The sequence below is a fragment of the Chiloscyllium punctatum genome, chromosome 5, assembly GCF_047496795.1.
Source record: "Chiloscyllium punctatum isolate Juve2018m chromosome 5, sChiPun1.3, whole genome shotgun sequence".
Lineage (NCBI taxonomy): Eukaryota > Metazoa > Chordata > Chondrichthyes > Orectolobiformes > Hemiscylliidae > Chiloscyllium > Chiloscyllium punctatum.
This window is the reverse complement of record NC_092743.1, coordinates 91,047,580-91,067,977: the sequence shown is the minus strand read 5'-3', so window position 1 is coordinate 91,067,977 and position 20,398 is coordinate 91,047,580. Positions and strand designations below refer to the sequence as shown.

The 20,398-nt window shown below is 39.0% G+C and overlaps 1 long non-coding RNA gene across 2 annotated transcripts in view; it reads left to right on the top strand.

The window, feature by feature from the left end:
• The window catches only part of LOC140477231 (uncharacterized), a 43,797-nt gene that overhangs the window by 2,901 nt on the left and 20,498 nt on the right, over positions 1–20,398 (top strand). The window contains exons 2-3 of one of the 2 annotated variants that reach the window (XR_011960681.1): positions 4,416–4,515; positions 12,906–13,015. This is a non-coding gene — a long non-coding RNA (uncharacterized lncRNA). Of the gene's footprint in view, positions 1–4,415; positions 4,516–12,905; positions 14,415–20,398 lie in introns of those variants that run through there. The other variant, XR_011960680.1, reaches the window with a different exon arrangement.

The following is a 20,398-nucleotide window of genomic DNA, read 5'->3' as shown; positions in this document are numbered from 1 at the left end:
CCATTAGATTCCCCCTCCTCCTCCTAAACTCTATCAAGTGTAGACCTGAGATCCTCAAACGTTCCCCATATGTTAAGCTTTTCATTTCTGGGGCCATTCTCAATAACCTCTTTTGAACCCACTTCAGAGCAAATACATCCTTCCTGAGATAGAGAACCAAAAACTGCACACAATACTCCAAATGTGGTCTTACCAGAGCCTTATAGAGCTTCCGAAGTACGTCCCTGCTTTTATATTCAAGTTCTCTCAAAATAAATGCTAACATTGCATTTGCCTTCCTAACTACTAACTCAACCTGCAAGTTCTCCTTGACCGAATCCTGGGCTAGAACTCCCAAATCTCTTTGCACTTCAGACTTTTGCATTTTCTCCCCCTTTAGAAAATAGTCTATGCTTCTATTCTTCTTACCAAAGTGCATCACCTCACACTTTCTCACGCTGTACTCCATCTGCCACTTTGCGCACTCTCCTAACCTGTCAAATCCTTCTGCAGCCTCCCCAATACTACCTGTTCCATTACCTATCTTTGTATCATCTGCAAACTTAACCAGAATGGCCTCAGTTCCTTCATCTAGATCATTAATATGTAAAGTGAAAAGTTGTGTTCCCAACACTGACCCTTGCAGAACACCACTTGTCACTGGCTGCTATCCTAAGAAAGACTCTTTTATCCCCACTGTCGGCTTTCAGACAGCCAATCTTCTATCCATGCTAGCACCTTGCCTCTAGCACCATGGGCGCTTACTCAGCAGTTGAAAAATGTGGTGCTGGAAAAACACAGCAGGCCAGGCAGCATCCGAGGAGCAGGAGAATTGACGTTTCGGGCATAAGCCCTTCTTCAATTCTCCTGCTCCTCGGATGCTGCCTGGTCTGCTGTGTTTTTCCAGCACCACATTTTTCAACTCTGGTCTCCAGCATCTGCAGTCCTCACTTTCTCCCGCTTGCTCAGCAGCCTCCTATGTGGCACCTTGTCAAAGGCCTATTTGAAGTTCACGTAGATAGCATCCATTGGCTCTCCTTGGGTCTAACCTGCTCATTACCTCCTCAAAGAATTTTATCAGATTTGTCAGTCATGACCTCCCCTTGATGAAACCATGTTGACTTTGTCCTACTTTACCATACATTACCAAATATTCAGAAAACTCATCCTTTGCAATGGATTCCAAAATCTTACACACTACTGAGGTTAGGCTTATTGGCCTGTAATTTTCCATCTTTTGCCTTACTTTCTTTTTGAACAGGGGTGTCATGTTACCAATTTTCCAGTCTTCTGGGACCCTCCTAACCCTAATGATTACTGAAAGATCACCACTAACACCTCCACTACCTCTTCAGCTATCTCATTTAAGAGTTCAAGGATGTAGTCCATCTGGTCCAAGTGATTTATCCAATTTCGGACCTTTCAGTTTTTCTAGCACCTTCTCCTTGGTGATGGCCACCATACTCAGCTCTGCCCTCTCACTCTCTTTAATTTTTGGGATATTACTCGTGTCTTCCACCATAAAGACTGATGCAAAATAATTATTCAGTTCCTCGCCATTTCCTTGTTACTACTATTTCCCCATCGTCATTTTCCAGCAGTCCAATGTCCACTATGGTCTCTTTTGCCCTTTATATATCTAAAGAAACTCTTACAGTCTTCCTTTTTCATTACTGGCTAGCTTACCTCACATTCAATCTTTTCTGTCCTTTATTTATTTATTTATTTATTTATTTGCCTTCTGTGGTCTTTGTAAACTTCCCAATCCTCTGGTTTCCCACTGCCCTTCGACACATCATATGCTTTCTCTCTTTTTTAATGTTATCCCTCACTTCCCCAGTCAGCCATGGTTGCCTCATCCTCCCTGTATCATGCTTCTTTTTCCTAGGGATGAATTTTTGCTGTGTGTCCTGAATTACTGCCAGAAACTCCTGCCATTGCTGTTCCACTGTCTTTCCTGCTAGGCTCCTCTCCCAGTTAATTCTACCCAGCTCATCCCTCATTCCTCTGGAGTTGCCTTTATTCAGCTGTAATACCATTACCTCTGATTTTACTTTCTCTCTCTCTCTCTCTCTCTCTCTCTCTCTCTCTCTCTCTCTCTCTCTCTCTCTCTCTCTCTCAAAATGCATAATAAATTCAATCAGATGATCACTGCCCCTTAAGGGTTCCTTCAGCTTAAGCTCCCTTATCAAGTCTGTCTCATTGCACAATGCTAAATCCAGTATCAGCTATTCCCTAGTCGGCTCCACAACAAGCTGCTCCAAAAAGACATTTCGTAGACATTCCACAAATTCCTTTTCTTGCAATACACCACCAACCTGATTTTCCAGTCCACGTGCATATTGAAATTCCCCATGATCACTGTAACTTTTTCTTTCTTACACCAGAAGATGGAGAGGGTGTGTATCTTGCATCCCAGCTCCTGACTACTACTGTTCAGAGTCTATAAATAACTCCAAATTTTTTACCTTTGCAGTTCCCTAATCCTACCGACACAGATTCCACACCATCTGACCCAACTGCACTTCTTATTATTAATTTAATTTCATTTCTTACTATAAAGGCTCAATCTAATTTCCTTGCTGTTGTATGCCACAGCTCAGTTTATAAAGTCCAAGATTCCTATTGTTGTTGATCGATTTACCTCGAGTCTATTGCATAACCAAAATTGAATTGTATTCTTTTTCAACTCCTCACAATAACAGTGATTTGTTTTTCTTAATTTATGTTTGCTTATCTGATACTGTTGAGTATTGAACTAATAAATCTAGGATAATATTGCTAATGACCTATAGGGAGACAATAGTGTAGTGATAATATCACTGCACTAATAACCCAGACGCCAGGCAAGCATTCCAGAGTGATAGGTTAAATCACACCACAGCAGCTGGTGTAATTTAAATTTGATTTAAATCTATCATTGATTGTTGTAAGAAAAACAGGAATTCACTTCAGGGGAGGAAATTTGTTGTTCTCATCCAGTCTGGCCCGTATACTGACCCACAGCAATGTGACTGATTCTTAACTTCCCTCTGAAACAGTCCAGCAAGTCACTTCAAAGGGTTTGCTGGCAATGACCAATACCCATAAAGAATTAATTGAAGAAATACTTGTTCTTTCTTTTCAGCCTGGATATTTCCCTGTTCCATCTGATATTGTTGAGATTTTATAATTTTAAAAATTCTAATAATCAGAGTTAATAGAGGAAAAAGCCAAATGTCAACCGATCAGCAGTTTTTAGACCTGAAGTGTGCTGTGCATATGTTTGTGCCAGAAATAGATTTAGAAATCATATTCCTGTCTTCTGTTATATAGCTACATTTTGATTGAAAAATATTTTACATTGCTAGAACTTGAAGCATACTCAAAATTCCCCCTTTCCAATAGATAATAAAATACTAAAGCAATTTGTAATGCACATAAAATTCAGATTGGCAGTATTACATGGGGAAAAGTTTTATTATCCAAGATATACAGGAAAAATTCTGAAAATAAAAATTAAAATTGACTCTAACCACCATCAATATGTTTAGTCATAGTCATAGAGAGGTACAGCATGGAAACAGACCCTTCGGTCCAACCCGTCCATGCTGACCAGATATCCCAACCTAATCTAGTCCCACCTGCCAGCACCCGGCCCATATCCCTCCAAACCCTTCCTATTCATATACCCATCCAAATGCCTCTTAAATGTTGCAATTGTACCAACCTCCACCACATCCTCTGGCAGCTCATTCTATACACGTACCACCCTCTGCGTGAAAAAGTTGCGCCTTAGGTCTCTTATATATCTTTCCCCTCTCATCCTAAACCTATGCCTTCTAGTTCTGGACTCCCCCACCCCACGGAAAAGACTTTACCTATTTATCCTATCCATGCCCCTCATAATTTTGTAAACCTCTATAAGGTCACCCCTCAGCCTCCGACGCTCCAGGAAAACACTTCTCACTTAACCAGGACAACACTAAAAGGTTATTTAAAAAAAGGAGCAAAAATAGGCCATTCAGCCCATTGTGTTTTAGGCTATTCAACAAGATCATGGCTGATCTGATAATTCTCGATTCCACTTTCCTGAATTTTCCCTCAACCCTTGATTTCCTTAGTGATTAAAAATCCATCTCTTCAGCCTGAATATACTTAATGACCCAGCTTCAATAACACTCTGTGGATTATATTAAAAAAATTCTAGAGATTCAGCACCCTCAGTGGAAATTCATTCTCACCTCTGTATTAAATGTGTGACCCCTTATTCTGAGATAATGCCCACTGATCTGAGCCTTTCACGAGGAGACACCACCAAGTTGGACGTTAGGTGAGTAACCTGCTCTTGACAAGCTAGCAAGTCACTTAAGCATATTATCATTTGGTAGTACAGAACTTGGATATTACTGAAAATATTAACATTTTGTCAAAACTTTTCATCTTATACTTATAAGGACAATTTGCAAGAGATACCAGTATAGAGGGAGAAGAAAATAATTTACACTGTGAGAAGAGAGTGATGTCTGGTTGGCAAATACACTCCAATTGGTACAGGTAATGCCAAAGAGACCTCATCAGTTATGAGATGACTGATGGTTAACTGTCAGCATCTTTCAATTTAAACCATGTAAATTGCCTCTGATTAGTCAAATGTTGCCCTGAGAAATTAACAGAGAATGGCTGTCGCCTGTTTTATTGAGTTGAAACAGATGCAATTTATGTACACGTTCTTTCTGTCTGCAAAGAACAAAGCCCTGTGGTTTAATATATGTAGCTTTCATTACATGCATCGCAAGCCCAACTGACAAAATGTAATTGGTTGTCAGCTTAATTCGTAACACAAGTCTGTATTATTTAGCAAATGTTTTCCTATTGCAAAATCAGTGTTTTTGAGTTTTGCCTATTTGTCTATAACAAACAGCCAAAGAGATACGCAATTTTTGATACAATTCACCATCTTTTGTTTGAACACCGATCTGGGGGAAAAGCACAGAAACGCTCCCAGAAATGTTAATGACATTGCTTTTTCAATGCGAAACATGTCTCCCAATGCAATTGGGCAATTGTAATAACCATCTGAAATGGGAGCCAACCAATGTAACTTGCTTTGACTTGTGGGAATCACATATAACATTGTTTTATTTTCGTACACTATTGCTATTGTAGTTTAATCTCCATTACACATTTTAAAGATCAAGTTGAGAGGGCTACATTACTGTGAGCTTTCAGAGGGGCCTTTTTTTTTTGTTTAGAGCATGGCTCATTACAGCAAAATACAGGCCCTTTGGCCCTCGATATTGTGCTGACCTCTGGAACGAATCTGAAGCCGATCCATCCTGCGGTATTTCATATGTTTATCTAATGACCATTTAAATGCCCTTAAAGTTGGCGAGTCTATTGCTGTTGCAGGCAGTGCATTCCACCCCCCCCCCCCGACTAGTTTGAGTGAAGAAACTACCTCTGATATCTTATGTCTCAATTAAGTCACCTCTCAAACTTCTCTCTAACAAAAACAGCCTCAAGTCCCTTAGCCTTTCCTCATAAGACCTTTCCTCCATACCAGGCAACATCCTAATAAATCTCAGCTTCCACATCTTTCCTATAATGCAGTGACCAAAACTGTACGCAATACGCCAAGTGTGGCTGCACCAGAGTTTTGTACAGCTGCAGCATGACCTCGTGGCTCCAAAACTCAATCCCTCTACCAATGAAAGCTAACATGCCTTCTTAACAGCCCTATCAACCTGGATGGTAACTTTCAGGGATCTATATACATGGACACCAAGTTCTCTTTGCTCATCTACATTACCAAGAATCTTACCATTAGCCCAATACTCTTTATTCTTGTTTCACCTTCCAAAGTGAATCACTTCACACTTTTCTGCATTAAACTCCATTTGCCACCTTTCAGCCCAGCTCTGCAGCTTATCCATGTCCCTCTAACCTGCAACATCCTTCAGCACTATCCACAACTCCTCCAACCTTAGTATCATCCGCAAATTTATTAACCCATTCTTCTATGCCCTCCTCTAGGTCACTTATAAAAATGACAAACAGCAGTGGCCCCAAAACAAATCCTTCAGGTACTGAACTCCAGGACGAACATTTCCCATCAACCACCACCCTCTGTCTTCTTTCAGCTAGCTGATTCCTGATCCAAATCACTAAATCACCCTTAATCCCATTCCTCTGTATTTTGTGCAATAGTCTACTGTGGGAACCTTATCAAATGCCTTACTGAAATCCATATACATCACATCAACTGCTTTACCCTCATGCACTGTTTGGACACCATCTCAAATAACTCAATAAGGTTTGTGAGGCATGACCTCCCCTTCACCAAACCATGTTGGCTATCCCTAATCAACGTATCCCTCTCTGGATGATTATAAATCCTATCTCTTTTATAATCTTTTCTCATACTTTGTCCACACAGAAGTAAGACTCACTGGTCTATAATTATCAGAGTTGTCTCTGCTCCCCTTCTTGAACAATGGGACAACATTTGCTATTCGGCAATCTTCTAGCACTATTCCTATAGACAATGACAACATAAAGATCAAAGCCAAAGGCTCTAAATCTCTTCCCTGTTTTCCCAGACCATCCTAGGATAAATCCCATCTGGCCCAGGGGACTTACCTATTTCCAGAATTGCTCACACCTCCTTGTGAACCTCAATCCCATCTAATCTAGTAGCCCATGTCTCAGTATTCTCCTCAACAACATTGTCTTTTTTTTCCAGTGTGAATACTGACAAATAAAAATCATTTAGTGCTTCCCCTATCTCCTCAGACTCCACGCACAACTTTCCACTACTATCCTTGATTGGCCCTAATCTTTCCTTAGTCGTTCTTTTATTCCTGATAAACCTATAGAAAGTTTTATGGTTTTCCTTGATCCTATCTGCCAATGACTTCTCATGGACCCTCCTGACTCTTCCTAGCTCTCTCTTTAAGTCTTTGCTGGCTAACTTGTAACTCTCAAGCGCCATCTTTATATTAGCCTCCTTCTTCCTCTTGACAAGAGATTCAACTTCTTTAGTAAACCTCACTTGATCGCTTCCTGCCTGACAGGTACATATTTATCGAGGACATGCAGTAGCTGTTCCTTGAACAAGGTCCACATTTCAATTGTGTCCATCCCCTGCAGTCTCCTTCCCCATCCTGTGCATCCTAAATCTTGCCTAATCGGATCATAATTGCCTTTCCCCCAGCAATAACCCTTGCCCTGCAGTAGATACCTATCCCTTTCCATCGCTAAAGCAAGCATAACCAAATTATAGTCACTATCAACAAAGTGCTCACCTACCTCCAAACTTTAGCACCTGGCCAGGTTCATTACCCAGTACCAAATCTAATGTGGCCTCAACCTTTGTTGGCTTGTTTACATACTGTGTCAGGAAACCATCTTGCACACACTAAACAAAAATGGACCTATCTAATGTACTTGAACCATAATATTTCCAGTCAATATTTGGAAAGTTAGCTTTTTATTAAATCGATATGCTTGATCCAACCACAGAAATTGAATTCTATCCCAACACAGTTAAATTACTTCTAATTCATTGATGGATTTAGATATGCTGGCAATATCAGGATTCATTATCCTCTTATAACTGCCCTTGAAATGGTGATGATTTGCCTCTTTGGAGCACTGCAAAGTATTCTCACAAAATGTTGTGTTGGGAGTTATTAAAGTTTTGTTGTAAAAGCTTTGATGTAACTGTACGGGTCATTTCTGAGGGCTGTTAAAAGTCACTTTAATTCCTGTGAATCTGGAGTGACTTATGAGTTCAACTGGGCAAAGTTCTCTGATTTCCTTCCTGAAAATACATTAATGAACCTGATGGGGTTTTTTTATCCCAGATATATTTATCACAAAATGAGACTATCATTGTATACCCATTGCTTCTTGAAACAAAATTGCTTCTTAAAGAAAGCTAATTTGATTTGAACCAAAGACAAGTGCCAAGAACAAAGGTTGCTACACCTGACAATACGGTCACAAGGTCACAGACCTGTAAGGACTGCTGAAATACCAGGAGTTTGCAGAAAGAAAAGATGAAAGTGTAAGAATTCTAGTTTTGGAGAGTAACGGCGGTTGTGAGGAAGAACTTCAATGGGACCAAATGTTCAGGAATCCTTTTGCTTTGTGGAACCCTTGGTTCCTGAAATGAATCTACCACTATGTTGAGCTTCTGAACTGTGTTTTTTTTTAAAACCTAGCTAGGAACAGCAATTGTACAGAATTCCAAGAAAAAGTATTTGAAAACCACCCTCAGGAGAGTTTTGATTCAGGGGATGGACAAAAAGAAGTATGAAGAAATCAAATGCTATTCATTTGAAGGAAGTGTGGGCAGTGTGAAAGTGTTGAAGAGCAAGGAACTTTCTGTCACTTCTCAATGCCTGTCCACCATCTACAAGGCACAAGAAAGGAGTATAATGGAATACTCTCCACTTGCCTGGATGAGTGCAGCTCCAACAATACTCAAAACTCAATACCATCCAAGATATAACAGCCTCCTTGAGAGGCATCTCTTCTAAAATAAAACCTTCAACATTTCTTTCCTTGAACACCGATGTTCAGTCACAACAGTGTGTTTCATTGATAAGGTGCACTATAACAATTCACCAAGGCTGTTCAGCCAGCATCTTCTAAACATGCAACCTGTCCTACCTGAAAGGGCAAGGGCAACAGATACATGAGAGCATCACCTGGCAAATTCACCTCCAAGTCAAACACCACCCTGACCATGTCACCATTCCTTCATTGTTTCTAGATCAAAATTCTGGAATTCCTCCTCCGTTTTGTGTGTGTGTGTATTTACCAGATAGACTGCAGCAGTGCAAGAAGGCAACTCATCACCACTCTCTGAAGGACAATTATGGAATGGCAACAAGTGGTGCTTTTATCAGTCACAATCACATTCTGTGAATGAACTAAAAAAAATGCAACATGTCACTTTCAGATCTAACATGAAATATAATAATGTTATGATCAATATTTCTCAGTGGATCTTCCACTAAATGATTACTAATTAACGCTGTTTCATGATGCAATACTAACACCAAGATAGCTTCATCCCTAGTTAGTTCCACAACATATTTCTCCAAGGAACTGCCACGAAAACATTCAATAAATTAAGCTTCTAGATCATCCTTGCCAATTTGTTGGTCCCTGCCTATATGAAATCCTTCACAATTATTAAATAGCCTTTGTTATAAGCACTAATAATTTACTATTTAATACTCTTTTGCTAATGGTATGACTACTGTTAGAGGACCTATAAACTACTCTTGCTGTGTTTTTTTTTTAATTTTTGCTATTCCTAATTTCCACCCAAACTGATTTTACTTCATGATCCTCTGAGGCCAGATCCTCTCTCACTAATACCCTTTGATCATTCTTTATGATAAAGTCTGTCCATCCTCCTTTGACAATCTCTCAATTTTTGCCAAATATTGTTACTTTGGCATGTTTATTTTCCAGCTTTGACAATCTGTAACCATATTTTTGTGTAACTATGTTTTGGCAATGGCAATTATCTATGTTAGCTCTGTTTGTGCCTTTACTTCATCTATCTTATTGCAAATGTTTTGTGTATTCGGTAAAGAATCTATAATTTAATTGCTTTACTTCTATTCTCTGCAATGACCTTATTCACTTATTCAATTTTCTTTTAAATCCCTGTCCCTTCCTATCCAATTCTGATTTGGTTTCATCAACAATGCTATACTATTGCAATGCCTTGACTTTCTCTTTGGATTTCTAAATCTCCTTTCCACATGAATATTTTCCCTCATTTTCTTCTTTAAAATTCTGTCCACAATCCCAGCTATACAAGTGGCCAGAGCAGAGGACCAGCCCAGTTTAGAGCCCTGCCCAATAGAATTGCTCATTCTTCTCTGAATACCAATTACAGTGCCCAAAAAATGGAAACCTATTTTTCTCACACCACTCCTTCTGCTATGCATTTAATTCGCTAATCACGTTCATACCGGGACAGTTGGCTCAGATAATAACTCAGAAATGATTGCTTAACTTTGTTCTGTCTCTTAATTTGGACCCTAACTCCTCAGATTCTCTCTACTAATGCCAATGGTTTCCATGAGGACCACAAGAATAGATCATCTTCTTTCCTTTCCAAGCTCTTTTCCAACCTTGTGGAGGTGTCCTTAATGTTGGCACCGGGCAAGCAATGCAACTTTAGAGCTTCTGGTTCTAGCTGCAGACAGCAGTATCTGTCTCCGAATACAATCTGTTCTATCAATACCATTGTCTTTTTTTATTATTCTTCAAACTTGAATCATGACTCTCAACTTAGTGCAATTATCTGTTCACCCATTTATCTTGCAGTCCTTCTCCTCAATCACAGAGGTAGCAAGCACCTCATATCTGTTGAACACAGTTGCTACATGCTGATTTTTTTTTTCTTCCCCCCCCACATACCTGCCTTCTAACCCTGATGATTGACCATCTCTCAAGTTCTGCTGACAGAAGGGTTTGAACACCTCTTGGAACAAAGTGTCCAGGTTGCTTTTCCCCACCCTGATGTGTCACAGTATCTATAATCTGGCCTCCAATCTCAATTATTCTGAGCTGTAGCTTTCGAGCCACATATACTTAGAATCATAGAGATGTACAGCTTAGAAACAGACCCTTCGGTCCAACCCGTCCATGCCGACCAGATATCCCAGCCCAATCTAGTCCCACCTACCAGTACCCGGCCTATATCCCTCCAAACCCTTCCTGTTCATATACCCATCCAGATGCCTTTTAAATGTTCCAATTGTACCAGCCTCCACCACTTCCTCTGGCAGCTCATTCCATACAGGTACCACCTTCTGCGTGAAAAGGTTGCCCCTTAGGTCTCATTTATATCTTTCCCCTCTCACCCTAAATCCTCTAGTTCTGGACTCCCCCACCACAGGGAAAAGACTTTGTCTATTTATCCTATCCATGCCCCTCCTGCTTTTATAAACCTCTATAAGGTCACCCCTCAGCTCCAGGGAAAACAGCCCCAGCCTATTCAACCTCTCCCTATAGCTCAAATCTTCCAACCCTGGCAACATCCTTGTACATCTTTTCTGAACCCTTTCAAGTTTCACAACATCTTTCCAATAGGAAGGAGACCAGAATTGCACACAATATTCCAACAGTGGCCTAACCAATGTCCTGTACAGCCGCAATATGACCTCCCAACTCCTGTACTCAATATTCTGACCAATAAAGGAAAGCATGCCAAACGCCGCCTTCACTATCCTATCTACCTATAACTCCACTTTCAAGGAGCTATGAACCTGCACTCCAAGGACTTTTTGTTCAGCAACACTCCTTAGGACCTTCCCATTAAGTGTATATTAAATTTGCTTTCCCAAAATGCAGCACCTCACATTTATCTAGATTAAACTCCATCTGCCACTTCTCAGCCCATTGGCCCATCTGATCAAGATCCCATTGTAATCTAAGGTAGCCTTCTTCACTGTCCACTACACCTCCGATTTTAGTGTCATCAACAAGCTTGCTAACTGTACCTCTTATATAAATGATTTGGATGTGAGCATAAATGATGAAATGTAATGGACCCAGCACTGATCCTTGTGGCACTCCACTGGTCACAGGCCTCCAGCTTGACCCTCTGTCTTCTACCTTTGAGCCAGTTCTGAATCCAAATGGCGAGTTCTCCCTGTATTCCATGAGCCCTGACCTTGCTCACCAGTCTCTCATGGGGAACCTTGTCAAATGCCTTACTGAAGTCCATCTAGATCCTGCCAGAGGAAGTGGTGGAGGCTGGTACAATTGCAACATTTTAAGAGGCATTTGGATGGGTATATGAACAGGAAGGTTTGGAGGGATATGGGCCGGGTGCTGGCAGGTAGAACTAGATTGGGTTGGGATATCTGATCGGCATGGACAGGTTGGACCAAAGGGTCTGTTTCCATGCTGTACATCTCTATGACATCTACCACTCTGCCCTCATCAATCCTCTTTGTTACTTCTTCAAAAAACTCAATCAAGTTTGAGAGATATGATTTCCCACGCACAAAGCCATGTTGACTATCCGTAATCAGTCCTTGCCTTTCCAAATAGATGTACATCCTTTCCCTCACGATTCCCTCCAACAACTTGCCCACCACCAACGTCAGGCTCATTGGTCTATAGTTCCCTGGCTTGTCCTTACCACCTTTCTTAAACAGTGGCAACACGTTGGCCATCTCCAGTCTTCTGGCACCTCATCTGTGACTATCGATGATCCAAATATGTCAGTAAGAGGCCCAGCAACCACTTACCACAAGATGTGTTTGCCCTGGATCGAATTAGTGTTCAGGACGATTTACGTTCTTCAGTCACATGCCATGAGTGGATGAGAGGCAGAAATATTTAGGAAAGGGATTCCAGAGCTTTGGGCCTATGCAGCTGAAGACACTTTCACCAGTGGTAAAATGATTAAAATCAGGGATGTACAGCTGGAGGAGCACAGAGATTTCAAAGGGTTAGTCGATCAGTAAAAAGAATTATAATAGTGCCCAGTTCCAAATATTCATAATCAGCATAAGCAAAAATGTGAAATGCATAAAAGTCACTAATCAGCACACAGAGCTTGTTCATTTAGCTTAATCTGTTTTACACAACTTGGTCAATTATCAAGATTATGATGCAAAGGAATTAAAGTGCTTGCAAAAAGTGAAGGTATTCCATTCTGCTTAAATTATGAAGCTGTTTATACAGACAAGCATAAGAAAACAGAAGCTTACTGGATATTGCAGGATACCTGCTCATTTGTTACAAAATGATCATTTATTCTAGTGATTCACTTCTGATTCCCAACTCAAAATATATTTACAGCTGCGCAGAATGAGAGCAAGCCTTATTTGACATTTCACGTTTCAAGTTCATTTGTTGCTGTGATTATAGCCATTCTTGTTTTCCTTTTTCATATGTAGATCCATTTAATGTAGGAATAAGACACCAGCAACATTAGTGTTTTGTGGAAAGAAAAGGAGAACATAAAGATGCATAATGTTTTGTCACATCATCTGCTTCAAGAGAAGAGGTAATAAGTGTAGGATGATTTCCACCATCCGGTTTTGAAACTGGCTACAAACTCTGCTCTGAAATACAATAAAGTGAGGCCTTCTTCTATTTGTCGAGCAAATTCGTTTTGAAATTCATAATGGCTGCTTCTAATAAATTTTTTTCATCAAGATGCTTAATAATTAATTTTTCATTACAGATTCAAAAATGTTTCCTTCAATCATGTTGAACTAACTAATCTGTAGTTATGAGGTTTGAGATGCCTCCCTTTTTTGAAAATGGCTATAACACAACTTGCACTCTCCAATCCACTCGCTACATCCAGTCAATAGCACAATGCTCAATTATAATTTCTAAGATCCATGATAATTGTTACCCTGTTTCCCTAAGGATCCCCATGTATATCCTATTAAGTCCTGCTACTTCATCTTCCTTTAGCTTAATTAATGCTTCTACCACTGCTTTATTATTATGACTCATTTTGTATTTGAACAATTTAGGATTTACCTCCTCCCCAAAATAATTCTCCTTCTTCAAACAGTAAAGTGGAGTCATTAAATACCTCTGTGTTAATTTTCACTCAACCTCACCAAAGTAGTCTCTTCTGTGAGGTGTTCCTAACTTTTGTAAACAAATCTGTTTTTACTGATATATTTGTGGAACACTTCAGTGCGCCTTCAAATTATTTTGAAAATTCTCTCCTTAAAATTATTCCAAATGTTATTGTGTTCCTCCCTCAATTTGATTGTACATGTAAACCTTACAAAAAGTCAATTTTAACTTGATTGTCAGCTCTTTAATTAGCCATGGACGTTCGAGGCTTGATGTTATCTTTCTTCAAAATTTATATGATACATTCTAATATGCAGCAAAGTATAATAATCCAACTCTTTTGAATGGCTGACACAGTAGCTCAGTGGCCACTGCGTTGCCTGACAGTGCCAAGGATTCGGGTTCAATTCCAGCCTTTGATGACTGTCAGTAAGGAATTTGTACATTCGCCCCATGTCGGTTTGCATTTCTGCAAATGCTCCAATTTCCCCCCAAAGTCCAAAGATGTGCAGGTTAGGTGGATTGGCTATGCTAAGTTGCCACAGAGTGTCCAGGGATGTGCAAGCTAGGTGAATTTGGCTATAGTAAAAATTGAGTAATGGAGATAGCATGGAGACGAAGGTCTGAGTGGAATGCATCAGTGCAGACTCAATGGGCGAATGGCCTCTTTCCACACCATAGGGATTCTGTGATCTGAGTGCTAGAAGCCAACTAGACTGTAAGCCAGTCAAAGAGAAATAGAACAAGAAGAACTCTTATTTTTGCTCTGAGTGCTGCAAACCATCGACTGTCAAAACAAGCTTTACAATTAACCACAAGTAAAGAATTCTGAAATCAACATTCCGCCATCTCCTCTTCATGATTCACCGGAGAGACTTATTTATATTTATTTTAAACTTTTTACTTCTTTTTGGATTTACTTATTATTCCTAATATGCATCTAGGTGTGTTGTGTTACTAATTCTTTTCACGTTTCATAACTAATAAACTCACTCTTTGTTTACTGTTGAAGCCCTGGCTAAATTCGTTCTTTTAAAAAAAGATAAATTTGTTTGGTCTGAGATCAAGACATGCACAAGGGAGGGATGCTTTTTAACTAACCTTTATTATAACCGACCAAGGGGTCAGGTGAATAAAGAAGGGAGCCAGTTTATCCCTCCCAACCCAAGAGTCTAACGATTTCGTCTATCCATCTGAAATTATATTAACTTGGAGAACCTCGCCCAGGTTTCTTTGTATCAATTTGGGGATTTGTGCTACAATTTTAACCACAGACAAAAAGAGAAAAAAAGGAATGGTTAAATTGTCACTTTGAAACAAATTTTGATGATGAAAAACAGTAACAGGCTTACTTGTGTTTGCATTGCTGTATTACAGAAATGTCGACATTTGATGGCAATGTGTTCCTAGCAGAACTGGAGGAGGGAGAAGTTTGAGGACTTAAAAGTTCTATCCCTCAAACAGTTAAAAGATATATGTGGCTTTTGGTATTAGAATTTCTCCCAAAAGCCAGAAAACCTGAAATTTCATAAGGAGTGGCAAACTGTTTATAGGGAGAAATTGAGGACAATGGAACAGATTAAGTTCCATTAGAGAGTACCAGTAGAGAGATTAAGATTGAAGCAGCAGAAATTAGAATTTCAAAGAAAAGGGAAAGTAAGCTGGGAAAGAGAAAGCTGGGAAGAGAGAACTTCAGAAAAACAGCAGGTTCAGGAATTTGAACTAAAACAGCTGAGGAGTTGGAACTGTACACAATGTTCCATGAAGATAACACTGGCTCAGAATTATGGGCGGAGGCAACTCAGTTTATTGATTTAATTCCTAAGATTGAAGAAGTGGGGGTAGAAACTTTGTCTCTTTTCAAGCAAGTAACATAGCAGTTAGTGGTCAATCTAGCATTGGGCCTTAATCCTGCAGAGTAAGCTTTTGAGGACAGTGCACATAGTATACCGTCACTTGCCTGAGTAAAGTGCCACTGATTACAAGGCAATACAAAATGCTGTCTTAAGTGTGTACCAGTTAGTGCAGCAACATACTGTCAAATATTCCATTCGGTCAGGAAATACCTGTCATATCTCAAGTATGAGAGACAAATCAGCTTGTTTTTGACCAGTGGATTCAGGATTAACATTGCAGCTACTTACAAAAAATCTCTGAACACTTCTCCTGGAGAGAATCATAAACTCCATACCCTGCTCACTTAAATATGCACCTTGAAGAACAAAGATTGAGTGGATTTAAGCAAGGCAATCGAGTTGGTGATGATTGAGTTGATCCACAAACCCATTTCCAGAAGAAACTGTTCCCTAGTTACCCCCAACCAATTGGAAAGGATTCAGGTGGGGCGAATGAGCACCCATTGGAGAGAATGAACAGCTGCAACCCCTCCTTAAGAAGCAAACTGTGGTGCTGAGATGAAAGATGACGTGAAGAAACCTGTGTTTTAACAGCTGAAAAGTAAAGCATATCTGGGCCAACAGCTAGAAGCTTTTTAGTAAAATCTAGTGTGATTTAATCGGGACACGTACAACCCACGTGGAGAATGGGAGTCAGTCAAAGAACATAGCATATCACGCCATTGCTTGGATTGCAGCTGTGAATCCCTGTAAAGGTACTCCAGAGTGCACAGATGAAGTTAAACGAATCGCTGAGAGTTACTAATTAATTCTGCAACCTGGCTCTTCAGTGCCCATTTCATGCAATGGCACAGCAAAGGAAGTGGAAGTGCTGGCCACTACTCAAACCTTCAGCATTCACACCATTGACACCAAATTTAAAAACCAGCTGCAAAGATTTCAAACACTGCAAGCCAGGAACTGCCCTTCACACTATGGTGTTGGATTATAATGATGCAGAAAGGAAAGCACAGATGCTGCTTTGCACACTGAATGCTGGTGGAGAGAAGGAACAACCTTTTCCACCTGAGCTCTATAGGACAAAGCCAGCGTAAACCCAGACAGTAACCTAGGTCAGTGTAGTTTCTGGCATGAAGTGGGGTACCCAGCAGTTTAGAAAAAAAGTCAATGGCTGTCTGTGTTCCACGAGGATAAATGCCATTGTTTTCCTTCTGCTGCCTCAGACTCCCAGGAGCACCACTCAACTTATATCATGCTTTTTCTATTGTTCTCAACCTTGATATCAGAGGCTAAAGCAGAGTATTATTTTCAGTTTAAAATAAGCTCTGCCAGCAAGTTGTTTAACTTATTGTTTGCAATTTTTCAATCCAGTTATTAGCATTATTTTTAAGGTCATGCTAAAATCAATATTCACTTGTCACAATCTTGCCTCAACCACATAAAACATGTAGAATGATCAGTACAGACATTTTCTTGGAGCAAATTGCATTTTTTTCTAGTTTGGAGACATATCCATGAATTTACTGAGCAAAAACAATAGGAATATTGAGTTTCAATTATCCAATACCTTGAAATAGTGAACAGTAACCAGCTATGCAGAGTTAAAAGTAGTAGATAAAAAGGGTAAGGTTGCGTGCTGGAAATTAGAAACAAAACAAGAATGTATGGCTAATCAATCAGTATCTGAAAGAGAAAAATGTATCAACATTTTAGCTCAGACCCTTCAGATCCCAATATTTTCTCCCTTTCACCTTGCAGATTTCAGCTATCAAAGCCACCAGTGCCTCATCATTGTATTGCTAAAAACTGTTAAGTGGCAATCTTATTTGGTCATCTTTTGTCCAACTCCACGACACTGATTAGTGTCTGCCTCTTTACCAAACAGAACAGCATAAATTACATTATTTACCTAAAAACATTATCTAGATTCTGTGGCTGCCATGCAACTAACAACATCTGCTCATATTTAGAATTCACGCTGCACACTTTAGCTCAACATATCTTTGCCTACTCCGTTGCTGAACATGTTTGAAAACAGCACAGTGACAACAACATTAGACCATGTCAGATTCAAGTAAGGAAGTGTAAAATAGAGTAGGTGAATTCAATGTCAAGTCACAGAGTGAAAGGGAAATAAAGACAAGGAAAAGAAGATTGTATTAAGAGAGAGAGTGTATTAAGAGAGAAAAGAATTTTGCAGTCAGAATTTAAAAATAATGCAAAGTTTACACTTTGAAACTCTTGAATAATTAATACATGAAGGAGTGAGGCTTCATCCTTAAATAGTTCATTTTCAGCCTTGGAGATTGATCAGTGCTAATTAATAATTATCGCAATGTGAAAAGGATTTTATGCTAAAAATGTCAAGGCTTAAGCTTCCTTGGCAAGTTTAGCTTACACCTACTGCACAAATATACACCAACTTCATGCCTTTTTTTTCTTGGGAGGCAGAAAGCAGAATGCCAAGAGTGGTGCACCAAATTTAGAGTATTTACATTTATCATGTCATGATATTACAGGATGCTCATTCCAGTTAAACAATTTATACAACACAACAGTATTCTAAACTAAATAATCCTTAGATAATGCCCTCAGTGACTCCAGAAGTTACAACTGAGATTACACAGCAGGCCATTTCACCCCAAAATGAAAATAGATGAATGTGGTGCTGGATCTGAGTCTGCTCTGAGCCAATTGAAAAATTATATTTCACTTACATAGATTAACACTGGTATTTAACATGTTATCCAGTTATTTTCGAGTGTTAACAGAGTGGCTGAGAATCAAGTTTCCAAATCTCTACTCCATTTCCACCCCCCACAATTCTGTATGCCTAATATCAATGTACTTGCATCTTACTGGCCTTACCAATTCCCGCATTTTATTGTTTTCCATGTCTCTCATTTGTCTAATAATCACTGTGCAGGTTATCACAATCTTCTTACCATTTGTTTTAATTAACCAATCACCTGTTTACTGTGCTGTTTCTCTTATGATCATCTAAAATAAAATTTGTGGATAGAGTTGAATAAGTCAATGACCATAAAATTATTACTTATTATAATTTTGTAGATTGTCTTATGGTACTACACAAAACAGTCAGTTCTCCTATAATGCAATGGTTGCATTCCTGCGTAACCCAGCATTATAGGGAAATTGTGCAATAGAATCAGTTTTTAAAGTGTTGGTGATGTAATCACGTTACATCTTTTAAAAGTTCACACTTTAGAAATAATGCCGCCAATCTGTCAAGCGGATTATAGCGAATTTGCATTGATGAAACACGTTATAGCAGAACCACCTGCATTCAATTCAACAGCAAACTGGATTGGCATTTCCATACTAATATTGAGGGAGATGATTATACTTTCTATCATGCAATTAGTAAGATCAATATGTTTGTCAAAAAGGAGGAAGGAAAGTTCAGTAAAAGATTACATTATACAACTACTATATTACAGCAAAATCAATTTAAACTTAAAGCAAACTACTCCTCTCCCCATGCTTTTCTCAATTTTTGGCAGTATCACCTTTACTAACTTCAGGGCTTCTATTTATTGGGCTCCACATTATAAAAGGCTTTAGAAAGGGGATAATAATTTAATGGAATCTTGTCCGTTATGAATTAATACTAAAGAAAGACTTAAATGCTTAGTACAGATTATGGGATGATATCACAAAACTATACCATATTATGAAAGGATAGAATAGATGTAAATTATTTAGAGTAATTGTGGGTCCTGAATGCAAGATTGTATGTAATATAGATGTAGAATAGGTAATGCAAAATAGGCCATTGAGGTCAACTACACCATGTCAGTGCCCATACTCAACAGAAGCCTCCCTTGCCCTCTTCCGTATATCATCATTACTTTCTCTCCCATCTTTTCATGTAGCTTCATCTGAAATGCATAGATCTACGAGGGCATGGGAAACCTATTTGTATGGAGAATTTTCAGAATTAGTGCGCAAAACAAAAATAGTATCAACATTCAAGATCAGACTGTTTAAAAGAATAAAGGGAATGATGAAAATGTGGTATGAAATGAAAGTGAATGCATGTGATTGCTACTATTTGTTTAGAATGGAGGGAAATATTTCATCTGGACTAGTTGGTTCGAATGGCTTGATTCCATATCCTTGCAATGTCAATGAATTTCCAATGAAAATAAGGCTATCCGTTGTTTTGTGTGAATTAAAAACATGGCTTAGAATATGTCACCAATAGTATTATATTCTTTTAAATGGGATTTTTAAAAGCTTCTTGGTTCAGTTTAGTGAGATTCTTACTTGGCACAAAACAGATAAGTTTACTTGATACCAAAAGGACACAATTATGTTATTGTCAATAAATAACCAGACCTTTTGATATCCTATTGGATAAGTGCTTGTCCTTTGAAAAATATCAGCTTACAAATACAGACATTATACTTCACCTTCATCACTCTTTATCTCATTTCCATAATAGAATTTCCATTTAATACAAAGTATTTTGCTAAAAGCTTCTTGCATTCTAAAGATAAATGTACGGACACCAAATTTCAAACACACAGTCACAACAATTTAGATGATCAGAGAGAAAGAGTGTTGACTAATTGGCAAGTCAAATTTTGGTTAGTTGAGGTATTGCCGTGGAGAAAGCAAAAAGCAACTATCAGCTCTCTATGCTTTGAAGTAATTCAAGAAATTTTGTAAGACTTAAATGTTTAATTTTATTTGTAGGAAATAGGCCTCTGTGTAGGAATATTTTCACTTCTAGCAAATCTAAAGGTTATAGGCTTGATTGATTATGTTTAATATTGCTGCACAAATAAAAATTTAAGTCCTCTACTACCAAGCAACTGTGTGTAAAACTCAGACACAAAGAAGAAATCAAAAAAATTAAACTGTGTTACAGAGCTTAGTATATGCACTTGACCTGGTCACCTGACCATGCAAATTGCCGCAGAAGGAATCAGAGTCTTGGGAACAATTAAACAGAAGCAGGCTATTGG